General features: G+C 45.5%; 1 protein-coding gene across 1 annotated transcript in view; it reads right to left on the bottom strand.

Annotated features, from left to right (window-relative positions):
• WIPF1 (WAS/WASL interacting protein family member 1) overlaps window positions 1–14,978 on the bottom strand; it is a 124,950-nt gene that overhangs the window by 96,932 nt on the left and 13,040 nt on the right. The gene's annotated exons all lie outside the window — the stretch shown is intronic.

The raw sequence follows: 14,978 nt of genomic DNA, 5'->3' as shown, positions 1-14,978 counted from the left end.
ATGACAGCTCCTCTCCCGACAGCTCTACTTTCTACATCTACTCTCTACCACCACAAAATTTCTTTCAGTTCCATGAAAGGGCCATATTTTTCTTGTCTCTTGGCCTAGGAGCATGTTGTTCTTCTGCCAGCAACCTTCTTCAACCATCTCCACAGGATGACTCCTCTACTGGATACTTCCATGAAAAGTCCAGGCCTGGGTTATGTACCCTTCCCAAAGTGCACCCCAGACACCCAAGAGTTCTTCCAGCCCAGACTCACCACACTGTGTGGTAATTTCCTGATCACTCAGTTGTGCTCCCCACAGACTATAAGCTCTATGAGGGCAGGGACCACAGTTTGCTTGTTCACTACTATATGCTCAGTACCTGGTAAATATTAGTTGGCTGAAGAATGACTATGTGGTAATCTGTTCCATTGGTGGCCTCCAATGAACCATGTCTTCTGGTATTTACATCTTGTGTGGTCCCCTCCATATAATTTGGGCTTTAACCAACAGAATGCTGCAGAAGCGACACCCTGCCACTTGTGCTTTTGTGATCCTAGCCACCAGTAAGAAGCCCTGTGACCTTGCTGAGATCCTGAGGAGACCACATGGAGAGGCCACTTGAAGGGCAAGGGGTCCTGACTCTACATGTAGAGAGAGGCCCAGCCATCCCTGTTTCCCAGCTGAGTCCTAACCAGATAACTCGCCACAAGACTGACCACAGGCAAGAACAGCAGAAGAGCTGCCCAGCTGAGCCCATCCAAGATTGCAGAATTTCAAGCAAGTAAAATGACTAATGTTGTAAGCCACTAAAATTCTAGGGTGGTTCTTACATAGCAATATGTAACTGTGATAAACTAAATAAATGAATAAAAGGGAATAAAGAATTACTTCACAGAATAAGTTCCATGCAAAGACATATCAATGTCTCTAAGAAACATTTCTAAGAAATAGCAGAGTCAAGAAAATAGCAACAGAACTAACAGGAAATAGAGGAACTCATACCACCAGCTTCCATTTACATTACATCACATTTTTCCTCTGTCATTTTCTTTGGTTTTAAGATATTCTCCAATGAAAAGATATTCCTACTCTTTTGTGAAAAAGAGATTCTAGGTTTGACATTAAAGTTAAGAAGTCCAACCAAGGAGGGGATGTGAACACTAACACACAAATGGAAACTGCTTAGAATCCCATGGCCAACCTATCCCTGCTGTTCCATTTCCTCTTACTTGCCAGCAGAGCAGATCTACAGCTGTGGATGAGGGCATAGAGGCTGCTGTGCTCAGGGGAAACTGGAATACTATGGAGACTCCTGGCTTAACTGGGCACCAAATGTTCAGTTCAGTGTGAAAAATACCATCCAAAGATCAGAATGGCTAATTTTTATACAGACAGTTAATGACTTGTCAGTGAACTAGTAAAAATAAAACAGACTGCTACTCAGTGCCTTTAACCCAGGCATCCAATCAGTTACACTATACAGATATGCACATACACCCCCTAGAGGCCGCTGATACACACTGTTACATAATCCAGAATATTTTCTGGCTAGACTATATTTTGAATCCTAAATATTAGCTAGCAACATTAGCATGCACATCTCAGAATAAGGAGAAAGACTGCTAAATTTATACTGGTTTGATGGAATCTTGGATTGCTACTTCTAATAATTGGTTTTCTTCCTGAAAGAAAAAAATCATTATGTAAGAACTATGGCCTAAGCGAAGTATCTGTCTTTTGTAAAAAACCATAAAACAAAATGCCAAGAATATTTTCTAACAAATTATACTGGACTAATGCTTTGAAATTTCTGAATGATGTTTAGTAGGTAAAATTATCAATGTATTTCTAGAATAGCATGCCTCTTAAAACTACCTCCAATTAATAAATTTTATGTGATGGATATTTAAAGTAAAGAAGTGAATTCAGGAACAAGCCAGCAGCTTGAATGCTGCATGCTTGGGAAGGGAAAAATGAGCTCCCAGGGTTTTCAAAGCTTCAGAACTAAGTGAGAGAAAAAGGGCCTGCAGCATAAATGTCGATGTCCTATCCACTAGTGAAACTGAACATGAACTCCTTTCAAACATGGCTGAGAATAAAAGCTAGACTTAAAAAATCAGAAGGCTGGGCGCAGTGGCTCACGCCTGTAATCCCAGCACTTGGGAGGCCAAGGCGGGTGGATCACCTGAAGTCGGGAGTTTTGAGACCAGCCTGACCAACATGGTGAAACCCCATCTCTACTAAAAAAAATAAAAAATTAAAAAATAAAAAATTAGCTGGGCGTGGTGGTGCATGCCTGTAATCCCAGCTACTCGGGAGGCTGGGGCAGGAGAATTGCTTGAATCTGGGAGGTAGAGGTTGTGGTGAGCCAAGATTGCGCCATTGCACTTCAGCCTGGGCGACAAGAGCGAAACTCTGTCTCAAAAAAAAAAAAAAAGAAATATTTCCTATTCTTTTTTTTCTCCCTAGATAAAAGTGCTCTTTGAATAGATGCCCCCTCGGATGTTCCCCGGGACCCAGAAACCCTAGAGAATGAAAAACTTATTCTTTAACTTTTCTTCTTCTGTGGAGTAACTTCCGGTGGAGGCATTAGGCTGTGGGGAGAGGACAGGATGCACAGGCAGGGAAAATGAGCCAGGCACCCAATTCTCGCCTTCTAGGAGAGAGAAGAAGCTGGCATAGGAGCAATGGGTTTTTGCAGCAAAAGGAACCTGAGAGATTATCATGGTCAACCCAATAACCTCACACCCACACAAAAAAAGAGACCTATGCTTTATCTATAGTACAGATGAACACTTGTTCTCCTTATACGCCGGCCACTAGGCTGAACCCTTTCACATAATTTTATTTAGTAGATATTTAATTGGGTGAGTAGATGAATGATAAAAGTGAGCAAGTAACATCTAGAGAAGACACAAGTCCATTACTGATACAGGTGGGCCTGGGATTCAGCAGGGCAGGGTGAGAAACAGGATGGAGAGGGTAATGGCTGAGCCTTAGGGAGAAGGGAAACAAGGCTCCTAGCAAAGGCTGAGTTCATGCCACTGCTCCAAGCCCTGTAATGATTTGCCCAAGTGACTTGGAATCATAGTGAAGTTAATTAAATGCAAACAAGCTCACATAGAATGAAATTGTGCAGAATCCCATGAGCATCCCATTTCCTTGAAATGGGTAAAACAGTGTGAGCCAGCTTAGAAAAAGTGCAGGGTTATTCAAACCATGTTCTATAGCGGGATGGTCTGATGGAGTCCCCCACAGAAGGCAGGTACACCCCACAGCATCCAGCAAAGCCTTGTTTCTGCTTGAAAAAAACGAGTTCTACACTTACAAAAAACATACACAAAACGAAAACTATGGGAATAGTAGAAAGATGACTGATAAGGATCCCGCAGACATAAATGTGAATTTCAGTCCCACCACCACCTAGCAGATGTCCTCAGACGAGTCATTTCAGCCCTTGAGCCTCTGTTTCAATATCTGGAAAATGGAGATAATATCTACTATACACAGTCATTTTGAGGATCTAATGAGATAAATTATGTAAAACACTGAAATTATTTGCAGATTCAGGTTTTAGGAAATATAAAATGTAAATCTTTTAATAAAGGCATTCCTCAGTAAGTCAACTGGTAGTTTCTCTTTTTCATAGATGAGGTCTTGCTATGTTGCCCAGGCTGGTCTTGAATTCCTGGTCTCAAGCAATCCTCCTGCCTCAGCCTCCTGAGTGTGAGTAGCAAGGACTACAGACATGAGCCACCACACTCAGCTCTCAACAGCTACTTTCAATGGAGGCTCAGTTTTCTGTTTCCTGTTTCCTGTTTGTGTATTAACAAAATCCATGGGTGTCTCAAGGAAAAGCATTATTTAAAGAATATAGTGCATGGGACAATTTCATCAACACTCCAAAAGCAAGCTAGATAGGGGGGATCCTTCTGGGACTCTAAAAATCTACCTCTAGGGTTTAGCGAGTCATGGTATACGAGGGCTCAACTCACAGCAAACAAATCAAAAACTCCAAGTTCCATGTTGGTGGCTTCTAGGTGAGGATGCGGACCACTGCTTGTGTAGGGAAGGTTGACAGAGGATCAGAGTTTCAGGACTGGAAAGGACTCTGGATTATCAACACTGTTGTGCTGATGAGGAAACTGAGACCTTGGGGTGGGAGATGACTCATCCAGGATCACATCAGTGATTACAGAACTCAATCGTTCATTGAGCACCTTTCCACTGCACTAAAGTTGACTAAAAGCAGACAGACTCCTAAAACCTAACGATTTCCCATCCATAATGTATCTGCGCATAGTAAGCTTAACTTTCCCATATTCCACTTGAACACATCTTCAGAAGGCATTCCAAGCAGTGCCTTTCCACCGTGGCCTGGGGGTAGGGTCAAGCACCTCGTTTGCCCAGGACGGTCCTCATTTATGCTTGTCACTCCAGTGTAATTATTAATAGTGCGCCCTTGCCTCTCACAAGTACCTGGATGTGGATGGTAATTTATAAAGTACTCTTTGTGCTTTTCTGGGAGAAACAGAGAGATCCAGGGTAGAACTGCTCCCCGAAAGCTTGGCAAGGTGGTTTGGAACCAGGAGAGATGTGATAACTGTCTTCAAATATTTACAGGTCTGTCCTCTGTTAGTAAAATTAGGCCATTCTGTGGCTATCAGGATTAGAACACAGACTACCATGTGGAAACCACAGGGGGTGGAATTCTTATTCGCTATAAAGAAGTGTATTCTGAACAGTCTCCAGGGCCAGACTGCCTGGGTCCAAACCCCAGTCCTGCCATTTACTAGCTCCGTGACCCTAAGCAGGTTGCCTAAACTTTCTGTGCTTCAGTTTCTCCATCTTATAAAATAATAATAATTTTAAAAGGCGGCAAGATACATAGTAGGTGCTCTATAAACATTTGCTGCTACTATTACTACTGACTGTTACTTGGCAGGTAGCCAATGTTCCCAGGGCAGAGATTTTCACATCTGCACCAGGACAGGACAGCTGGGTTCGCCCTAGGGAGGGGGGAATGGGGAGCACTGGTTCAGCTGATGCTGGAGACACCAGCCTAATGGAGAATATGTTGGGTCTGGGGGGAAACAGTTCCACCCTATCTGCTCACTGCTTGAGGCACAGTGTGTCAGCAGGGAGGTACTGCACTGATGGCAGTACAGTGGTTGATATAAGTGTATGAGGGTGGACTGGATCAGACCGTCTGCCTTTAATCTTGGCTCAACCATGTTCTAGCTATGGACTGGAGTTGCTTATTCACTCTGTACCTCCGTTTCCTCCACTCTAAAAGAAGGTTACCAGCAGTGCCACTCCCACAGCATTGTCAAGAGGACTGAGTGCAATACACATAAAGCCTGGGACAGAAAAAGTGCATGATAAATACTGTTATTACGATCACCCAACAACCACTGATGCCTAGGGCTGGTGCTGGAAAGCACCTGACGGAGGCTGGAACTGAAGTCAAGAGGGGCGAGGGGCATGTCCAAGGCCTCACAGCCTAGAAGGCATCTCAATATCTTCCCTGCATTGCCCTGCAGTCCGGCTCACAGCAGACTGATTCACCCATTCTTTGAATCCCAAGGCATAGCTGATCAATTGGTGCTGGGGCTGCAGAAGTGACCTGCACTAGGACAGCTGCAACGGGGAGGCCAGCGTGCAGCACGTAGACCTGCCTGAGGGGCAGCCTGACCAGGCAGGCAGGTGTGAGTTAAGGTGTGAGGCCATGAGCTCAGAGCTGGGTGGAGATGGGATTGAGGCAAGGGTGATTTTATTAAAAACATAAATCACATTCTATCACCCCACTGGCAAAAAGCCTATTACATTAAGGTCCTCAGAGACCTCAGGTGCACCTGCCCTTGCCTACACCTCTGGCATGGCCCGCACTCCTCTCCCCACAGCCACATTCCCTCTCTGTCTTTTCCAGACCTGTCCAGTGTGCTCTCCTCAGGGCCTTTGCACAGGGCATGCCCTCGGCCTGACGCACACTTCCCCAGGTATCACGCATCTGTCTCCTTGTCATTCGCATCTCAACTCTAGAAGCACTGCCCTCCATTGACCGCCATGTCTCGAGCGCATCCCTGTCATTCTTCATCCCATCAGCCCCTCTGCTTTTTTCACAGCCCTCATCACTGTCTTAATTTACCTGCATAAGCATCTGTTTGTTTCCTGTGTGTTTTTCCCTTGCAGAACGTAAACTCCACTGAAATAGGGACCTTGCCTTAAGCACACCTCAACAGTGAGCACTTAATAAATGTTTGTTGAATGAATAGATCAAGCAAAAACAGGTTGCAGAGGAGTGAGGAGGAGCAAGGGTGACCACCTTGAAGAGCTGGGTTCAACTCCGTGGGTCACTGGGTGTGCAGTGTCTGGGTGGGTGCGGCTGCCTTAAAGACCAGAGGCAGGAGTGCTTACCCCGAAGAACAAGAAAATCCCTGGAAGAAAAGAACAGATGAAATGACTCTTCATTCATCCTCTTGGGAGAGCAGAGGACTGTATCTCCATGGTTGCAGAGCACCTACCCTTGCCCCAAGTTGACAGAGTCATCCCTCTATACATATGTGGGGTTGGTTCCAGGACCCCTGCAGATATCGAAATCCTTGGATGTTCAAGTCCCTTATATGAAATGGTACAGTATTTGCATAAAACCTATGCATATCCTTCAGTATATTTTAAAGCATCGCTAGATTACTTATAATACCTAATAATACCTAATGTAAATGCTATGAAAATGGTTGTCATACTGTACTGTTTAGGGAATAATGACTACAGAATGTCCATACGTGTTCAGTACAGGCAACCATCATAGGCATAACGACCATTTTCTATCCTCGCTTGGTTGGACTGTGGATGTAGAGGGTCAACTGTCCCCCATACATCAGTGAGGCCTGAATTCATAACTCTTCCCCTCGATTGGTGGTCTAGACTGTTAGCCTCTAGAGGACAGGATACAGGTCAGCTGGACCTTTGATTAGTGCTGAAGAGAATCTAGCAGAGTCCTAGTCCTAGTCATATACACAGTTTAGTTTACTATGTACAGAATTACAACTATGTCCAACCAAGTAGAGCTAATCTGAGCACCCTGAAATAGGGTGGCCAGACACGTGAGTTTCTAGTAAGTGTTTCTATCTTCATGTCATGTTTGATTTCCAGCCCGTCACGGCAGCAACCCAGATGACTCAAACCAGAGTTGTAAACATGCTCTCTCCAAAGGGAATAAGAGGGCTGCTTGGACCAGAAGCTTCTGCACAGGAGAACCCAGAAGCAAAACAAATAAAGAATGTGGTCCCTGCTAAGAGTCTTTTGGCATCCATCAGCCTACTGTCTTGAGAGATTTTTCCAGAAAGTATTCGGAAGGAATATTCTGGGTCTATATGACAACATGAATGCAACACCTTTAACAAGTGTTGGTAAAACATTTACAGATTCCTAATCACTCAGATTTCATTTCTAGGAAAAATACCTCCACTTTACAAAATTAACATTTAAATGTTAACATCAGTGGGAGACTAGGCAGTAGAGAAGTTAGAGACAGACTGAAAGGGGAACAAAAACCACTTCTCTATAAACATGCCCTTTTCAATAATATCCTTTCCCAAGAATTACCGTCAGGAGTGAAGAGAGGGTGGGAGAAAATAAGGTCCGGAGGACCATCTATGGGGATCAGGGCCACAGTTGAGGCTTTGAGAGCAAGGTGGTGCTCTAGAAAAAGTCACTTTCCTGACCTGAATTTAGGAGTAAATGCCCCGTGCCTCCAGTTTACAAGTTACCAGATAACTGTGACCCAAACCTCCAAGGGGTGCAGAGGAGAAACACACGTAAAGGTTTCACTTGGCAGAGAAGGAACCAATAAAACATTTTCCCTTCAAAGCTCTTGGCTGATGTTTCAGCCAGCCATTAATAGTCTTCATTTTAACAGACCAGAGAGAAAGATTACAATAAATGTGGGAACATTATGGTCCCCTCCACGCACTCCCTTTCCCCACATCCCCCCGCCCCCTGCAAGTTTCCTCAGGCCTGAAGTTTTCTGGGGAAAAAGGCAAAGTGGCCTTTGGCCTCAGGAGAGAAGCAGTTCACTTTGTTTTTATCAGGATTTTTCTGTGAAGTTCCCCAAACCCACTGGCACGCCCCTGCCATAGCATGGAAGAGCAAATTGCACGAGGGATTCCAGATATGAAAGTCACCGTGGGAGGAAGACAGAGGAACACGCATGCAGGTTTTTTATCTTTTTCCATTTACCACCACCAAGCTCTTCTGTTTCGGGTGAGCTCGGCAGCACAAGTGCCTTGGATAATCTAGAAATTGCTTCCATATGCGGGCACAGGAAAGAATGTGCGCACTGGCTGCCTGAGAAGGAAGCTCTGGGCAGCCTCTCTTTCCTGCCAGAAAACATTGCTCAGCTCTGAGAGCCACAGGGCGTTGGAGCCAAAGGAGATCAGAGGAAGCAGCACTAACCTCCCCAATTTATGGATGAGGAAACTGAGGCCCAAGGCCACACAGACAGCGACAGAGCTGGCAGTAGAACCTGGGGCTCTCTGGCTCTATCCCTAAGTCAGGTACCGTCTTTCCCTCTCCTCCCTGCAAATCCCTGCCTCCCTCGCCAGCCAGCACACCCTTCTCTCCTCTCTGTCCCTCTGTCCCTCTCTCTCACACACACACCCCAAGTGCTTGAATGAAGGGCTTCGATCTAATTTAGTGTAGCAGTACGACTGGTCTGGGTCTGAAGCGCCAGGCCTTGGGGCAGGACAATCAGAACAGAGCTTGCTTTTGCGAAAGCCAGCGCAGGGGGTGTGGAGGAGCTCGTTCACTCTCTGCACTGGGACCTGTGCCAGGGTCTCCAGGGCCCCAAGACCACTCCTCAGCCTCAATGCCCCCTTAGTGCTGGGTTAGTCCAGGACTTGAAACAAAGACTCCATTTAGGATTCAACAGAGAGTGGTCTGCCAGCACCCTCATCTCTACAGAAACCTACCACACAGAAACTTGGGGTGATTTAAGCCTGAATCACACCATCTTGAACTGCTGACCCAAGTGGGAAAACTCAGTGCAGTTTCAAATGAGCAGTAGGGGAAAACCAAGAATGCCCTCTCTTGTGCTCCGTGGTGGCCAGTGTCGGGCTCGGCCCACACCACTTTGACTTCTTGTCTCTAGGCCAAGAGCCAGGGCAAGCTGTCCCAGGGCCCACTTACAAGTCAAACCAGACAAACCTCAACGTTTAAAAGCTTGCTCTAGGAGGACCTGAAACCCAGATGGGGTCTGCAGTTCTGCTACATAATCTGAACTCTTCTGGGTCTTCCTTTTTCTCATTTTTAATTTTTAAATGGAGACAAGGTCTTGCTATGTTGCCCAGGCTGGTCTCAAACTCCCGGGCTCAAGTGATCCTTTCGCCTCGGCCTCCCAAAGTGCTGGGATTACAGGTATGAGCCACCACGCCAGGCCTGGATCTTTCTTATCTAAACTGTCCTATCCCACATCACGTTAATGTTTTATTAACATTAATATTATATTAACAATACCACTATAGATAATTGATTACCGGTCTAGTTGCAAGTACGAGTATTCTCAGGTAACACTATCTTTCAATACAGATTTATTGAATACTTATTACTGAGGAGAGACAGACCTAGGGTATAATGCTGCACACATCCCTATAATATGGTTTCTCCTTTTAGAGAACTCAGAATGAAGGGGCCTCAGGTTTCCTGCATCATTCTGGTTTTTTGCTCCTGTTTTACTATGAAGCCAACACCTCGATTATAAGCAGCCATAGACCAGGGTCTGTGTCTCATTCATGTCTGGACAATGCATCACAGACACTCAACTGTTTTCTGCCTGAGCAGAATTAAGACTCGGCCTCCTAATTCCTCCATCACCATCTTCTCCACTCTCTTCCTTGGCCTTCATCACCATCACCACCTCATCAACTGTGAGAGATTCAAAGAGTAAGGAAAACCATTTCTAGGACCGTGAAACCTGTGTCACTGGATCTCCTGCAGAAATCTGCCAGAGCTACAATGTGACTGGTTTCTACATGCCTGACAAATTTCTATTTAAATAAGTATTTTTCAAAATGCAAATTGCTACCCATTCTTTGGCCATAAAATCACTTTAGTGGGTTGCAACCAGCTTTTTCTTCTTAATAGAATAGAAAAGAAAATGTGTTGCATTTGGTAAACATGGAAATTGTTTTATAAAACTTTTGTTTTTGGGCCGGGCGCGGTGGCTCACGCTTGTAATCCCAGCACTTTGGGAGGCTGAGGCGGGTGGATCATGAGGTCAGGAGATCGAGACCATGGTGAAACCCCATCTCTACTAAAAATACAAAAAATTAGCCAGGTGTGGTGGCGGGCGCCTGTAGTCCCAGCTACTTGGAGAGGCTGAGGCAGGAGAATGGTGTGAACCCAGGAGGCGGAGCTTGCAGTGAGCCGAGATCGCGCCACCGCACTCCAGCCTGGGCGACAGAGCAAGACTCTGTCTCAAAAAAAAAAAACAAAAACAAAAACAACAAAAAAAAACACTTTTGTTTTTGTTTCTGTTTATCTATCTTGTATACACTGGGTCTCAATGAAAAATGTATTTCTTACTGTAGGTCATAACCAAAAAAGGTTTCAGAACCCTGGTTTAGATAATGTGTCTTTCTACAATGGACTCTGCTCAGAGAGGCTCATTTGTAGGTACTGCATGCAGACACAGTCCCCCTTCACGTCTGTCATTCGAGTGGAGGAATGGGGCTCTACTCTGAGCATGCTTCTTTTGTTGTCGTTTAAACTCTAACCCATACCACTTGTAGCCTCTTAAATTATCTCTCTTAAAAATATTTTGGGCCAGGTGTGGTGGCTCATGCCTGTAATCCCAGCACTTTGGGAGGCTGAGGCGAGAGGATCACTTGAGCCCAGGAGTATGAGACCAGCCTGGGCAACACAGTGAGACCTCATCTCTACAAAACTGAAAAACTTAGCCAGGCATGTTGGCATGTGCCTGTAGTACCAGCTACTTGGGAAGCTGAGGTAGGAGGATTCCTTGGCTGCAAGTGAGCCATGATCGTGCCACTGCACTCCAGCCTGGGTGACACAGTGAGATCTCATCTCAAAACAAACAAACAAAAATTTAACTCTGGCAAGAGTTGAAGGTATCCACCACTGTCTGTTTTGCCAGCCCCAGGAATCTATACAATGTAAGGTTCCTTGCCTATGGCCTCCAAATTAGGACTGAGTTTATTCCTACAGTTTTTCTGTCTTGGGCCCTTTTGATGTACCTCAGGGGGTGAAAAAGGAGGAACTCACTGGACTGTCTTATGCAACCAGGGTCAGTTACGGCACACCCTGCCCTCTAGTTCCTCAGGCAAGCAAGCCATTACTGGTTTCATGAGAGTTCATTAGTTTACACTGGAGCTGGGACAGTAAGTTTAGAAGGTAAAGCCTATTCTGCACCCAGCTCAGTGCCTGGCCTACCTGCCACAGGCCCCTCCACATTCCTTGACCACTAAGAAGGAGAACTGGAAGCCACTTTCTGCATCATCCAGGTTTAACCAATAGCCTGCACATGCCCAGGGGCCTGGCTTTGCAGGAAGCTGGCTGATGCTGACACAGAATGCTCAATGGTGGGATGTGCCTCTAAAACTGCCATTTTAATCACGGACAAGGCAGGGAGACCACAGACATGGGAATCAGAAACTTCTCAATTTGAATCCTAGCTCTGCCTCTAGTTTCTTGTTTAATTCTAGAAAGGTCCAGGCTCACATCAGAAAAACACAAAGAGATCCCTTTGCCCTCTGACTAAGAACAATGTCCCATGGATTTGAGGCTGGAAGGGCCCCATGGGCTTGTGAGCAGCTGCACTCCCTGAAAACCTTGCTGTATCAGATTGGGTTTAAGAATGCAGTTGGTTTTGTTTTAGCTTCTGCTCCTCTAAGCTTTTTATTTTGTCCTTCTCTGGACTTGAAAAGACCAGATAAACTGCCAGCACAGAGCTCACCACTGGGGCTGACAGTGAGCGAGGCCCGAAGGGAGGGAAGGAATAAAGCATTTCCCACCCTCGAACAGTCTACCAAGTATGGCACACTCTTTCTGGGACTGGTCGAGGTCTCTGCAGGAATTGTAAAGAATTCCCCTCAAGTTTCTTTGACCTTATAGTTTCAATTCTCCCAAAATGCTCTTCCTGTGGGTGGGATCATGCAAGATCAGGGCTGAAGTCAGTCCCAGGCTAATGACACTTTATAACCCTTTCCACCTCCACCCCCTTCCCTGGGCTGTTTTGAAGCATCTAGCTCAGAGGTGGGAACACGGCTCTGGATCCCTTCCAGCCCTAGGTTTCTGTCTCTATCTGATAAAGAGCTGATCTCCTCTCCAGTCTTCCTGTGAGGATCCCTGGTCATTGTTTTGCAGGTACAAAGGTAACCTGTGGTCAACCTGCAGCTCTGATCCCAGGAGCAGCAAATCCTGCCCAGGTTGCTGGTGATGCAGAGCACCAGGAGGGGAAGCCTCTGCAGGCCACCTCAGCCTTTCCGGGAGGGGCTTAAAGCTCCTCCTCCCAGCAGCCTAGCAAGAGCCCTGCAGCTTGCCGGCCTCCAGGCTGAGGCTAGGCTGCCTAACAATTGCTCTCCGCAGCAGGTTTTGAGATACATTTTTCTTTATGGAAAGGAAGTAGCCATTTCCCTCCTCTTCCTGCCCTCTGCTGAACTCTGCTATAAACTCAGCTAGTTTGATTCTCTCACCCCCAAAATAACTTGAGCCAGAAGTTACTGGAGAAAGGTATCTGCTTTTTTGCCTGGGACTGTCCAGAAGGCAGGGGCTTGTGCAGTGCAAACTCTACAGGACAGCTGCCTTTTGAACACCACCTTGCTAAGCACCCTCCCCAGCCCTTCATCTTGTCACGTTTTGTACCTGAAGGAGGTTTCCAGCCACATCTCTCACCTCTTTAAGGCACTGTTAACCTTGGTCCTGCCCAGTAAAGAAACAGATTGTTCTATGTTTTGCCTATAATTTAATAAGAAAATCATCTATGGAACATTTTATGCAGTCTCAGGCAGGGGGAAGAGAACCGAACTGGAACCCAGCAGGCCTGTGTTCTTATCTCATCTCTGCTACCAACTGGCCATTAGCCTTAGGCAATCTACCTGACTTCTCTGGGGCTCTGTCTCTTTACCTACAAAACGCAAGGTTGGGCAAAATGATCTTCACTTTGCTTCCCTGCTCTAATGCTCTGGGATGTTACATTTTTTTTTAGTTAAAAGAAAAAAGGGTGTGCATTTTTCAGTTGAGTATTATATTCCTTCTCTACCAGTTGAATGTAACTTATTATTATTCTTGATAACATAATGTGACACTAGTCAATGCCACCAGTTTTAGGCAGCATTTGTGACACTCTAGGAAGATTTTCTTCCTCATTAAAGACCACTGAGTCTTAGGGGACATTTAGAATGTATGTCTATGATGTGTATCAGGGCAGTGTGGATGATTCAGAGCAAAGTTAATGCTGGACCCAAAACACCACACAAAGAGCTAATGGGTGGACCAGCAGTCAGCCTTCACTGCTTCCTGCTGCCCTTTCCACAGTGGGTCAGTGGCCCTAACCCAGAAGCATGCATGCAACAAACAGAGGGACATGAACAACACTGGGTCAGTGGTCAGTCAGCTGCCTGAACAAAGCTGGGGCCATCTAGGTCCTTTTAAATGAACATGCTTGACCAAAGAGGCAGCAGGGCCTCATGGTTCAGAGTGGGCTGAAGCCACGCTGCCTGGACTGAACATTGACCTTGCCAGGTTAGCTGTGTGAAACTGGGCCAGCTGATTACCCTCAAATTCCTCACTTGTAAGTGGAAACAATAATGGTGCCTGCCTTAGATGGTGGTTACGTGGGTTCAATAAGTTCATTCAGAGCATTTAGAATTTTACCTGGTAAACAGTAAACAATGTTATTTTATCATTACTTCTTCAAAAATGATTACTGGTAATCTAAATAGGAATAATTCATCCCTGACTTCTGTGGCCATGGCAAAGTACTGCTGAGTGTGGTAGCCAGGCAGGCAAGAAATTAGGAAACAGTACCCAGAGAGTGAATCCAGATGAAGACACCTTATGTTCCCATGCATTCCTGAGAAATAAGTAAAATTTTGTTAAATTAATTTCATAATTCCATTGGCCTCCAATATAAGTGAAGAAGTGCTCTATTTCTAGACCTGTTTAATTGTGGTCAATAGTTTCTAACATTTCAGTATCCCAGAATTAATAAACCATTAAAACAAAACTGAGATAACTGCTCTAGAAGGACACATGATTTCATTCAGCTGGTATTTATTAGGCACCAGGTATATGCCAAGCATTACACTTGTCACTGGCAATAAAGAGGGTAAATTGCTGCAATTATCTGCTATCAAGTAGTTCACAATCTAATGGGGAGACAGATACTCAACATACATTAACGAAATTAACTGTCAGAGCTGGGCGCCGTGGCTCACACCTGTAGTCCCAGCTACTTGGGAGGCTGAGGAGTGCTTGAGGCCAGGTGTTCATGACCAGTCTGGCCAACATAGCAATACTCCATCCCTAAAAAAATGAAAAAATGTTAGCCAAGCATGGTGATATGTGCCTGCAGTCCCAGCTACTCAGGAAGCTGAGGTAGGAGAATCATTTGAGCCCAAGAGTTTGAGGCTGCAATGAGTTATGATTGTGCCACTGCACTCCAGCCTGGGTGACAGCATGAAACACTACTTTAAAAACAAATAAAATTTAAAAATAATTTTAAAAAGAAATGAACTGTTATGCTGGAGAGGAGTGCGGAAGGGTTTCAAAAAAGGTGACATGAACTAAGATGTAAGACATGACAAGGAGTTTTCAAGGTGAGGAGGGGAGGGCACTCTTGCAAGAGGAAGCATGAGATGGGCCTCCTCTAATCTCTGTTTCCTAATGAGTTTTCCTAAGGCAGATCCCAGCTTAGTCCAGCTCACTGAGTTCCTGGCACCGCCAGGAGTCCAACCCAGCAGCCATACAGA

This window comes from Hylobates moloch, unplaced genomic scaffold, assembly GCF_009828535.3.
Source record: "Hylobates moloch isolate HMO894 unplaced genomic scaffold, HMol_V3 SCAFFOLD_1, whole genome shotgun sequence".
Classification (NCBI taxonomy): Eukaryota; Metazoa; Chordata; class Mammalia; order Primates; family Hylobatidae; genus Hylobates; species Hylobates moloch.
Note: the sequence above shows the minus strand (reverse complement) of the source record. Positions and strands in the feature narration are given on the sequence as shown.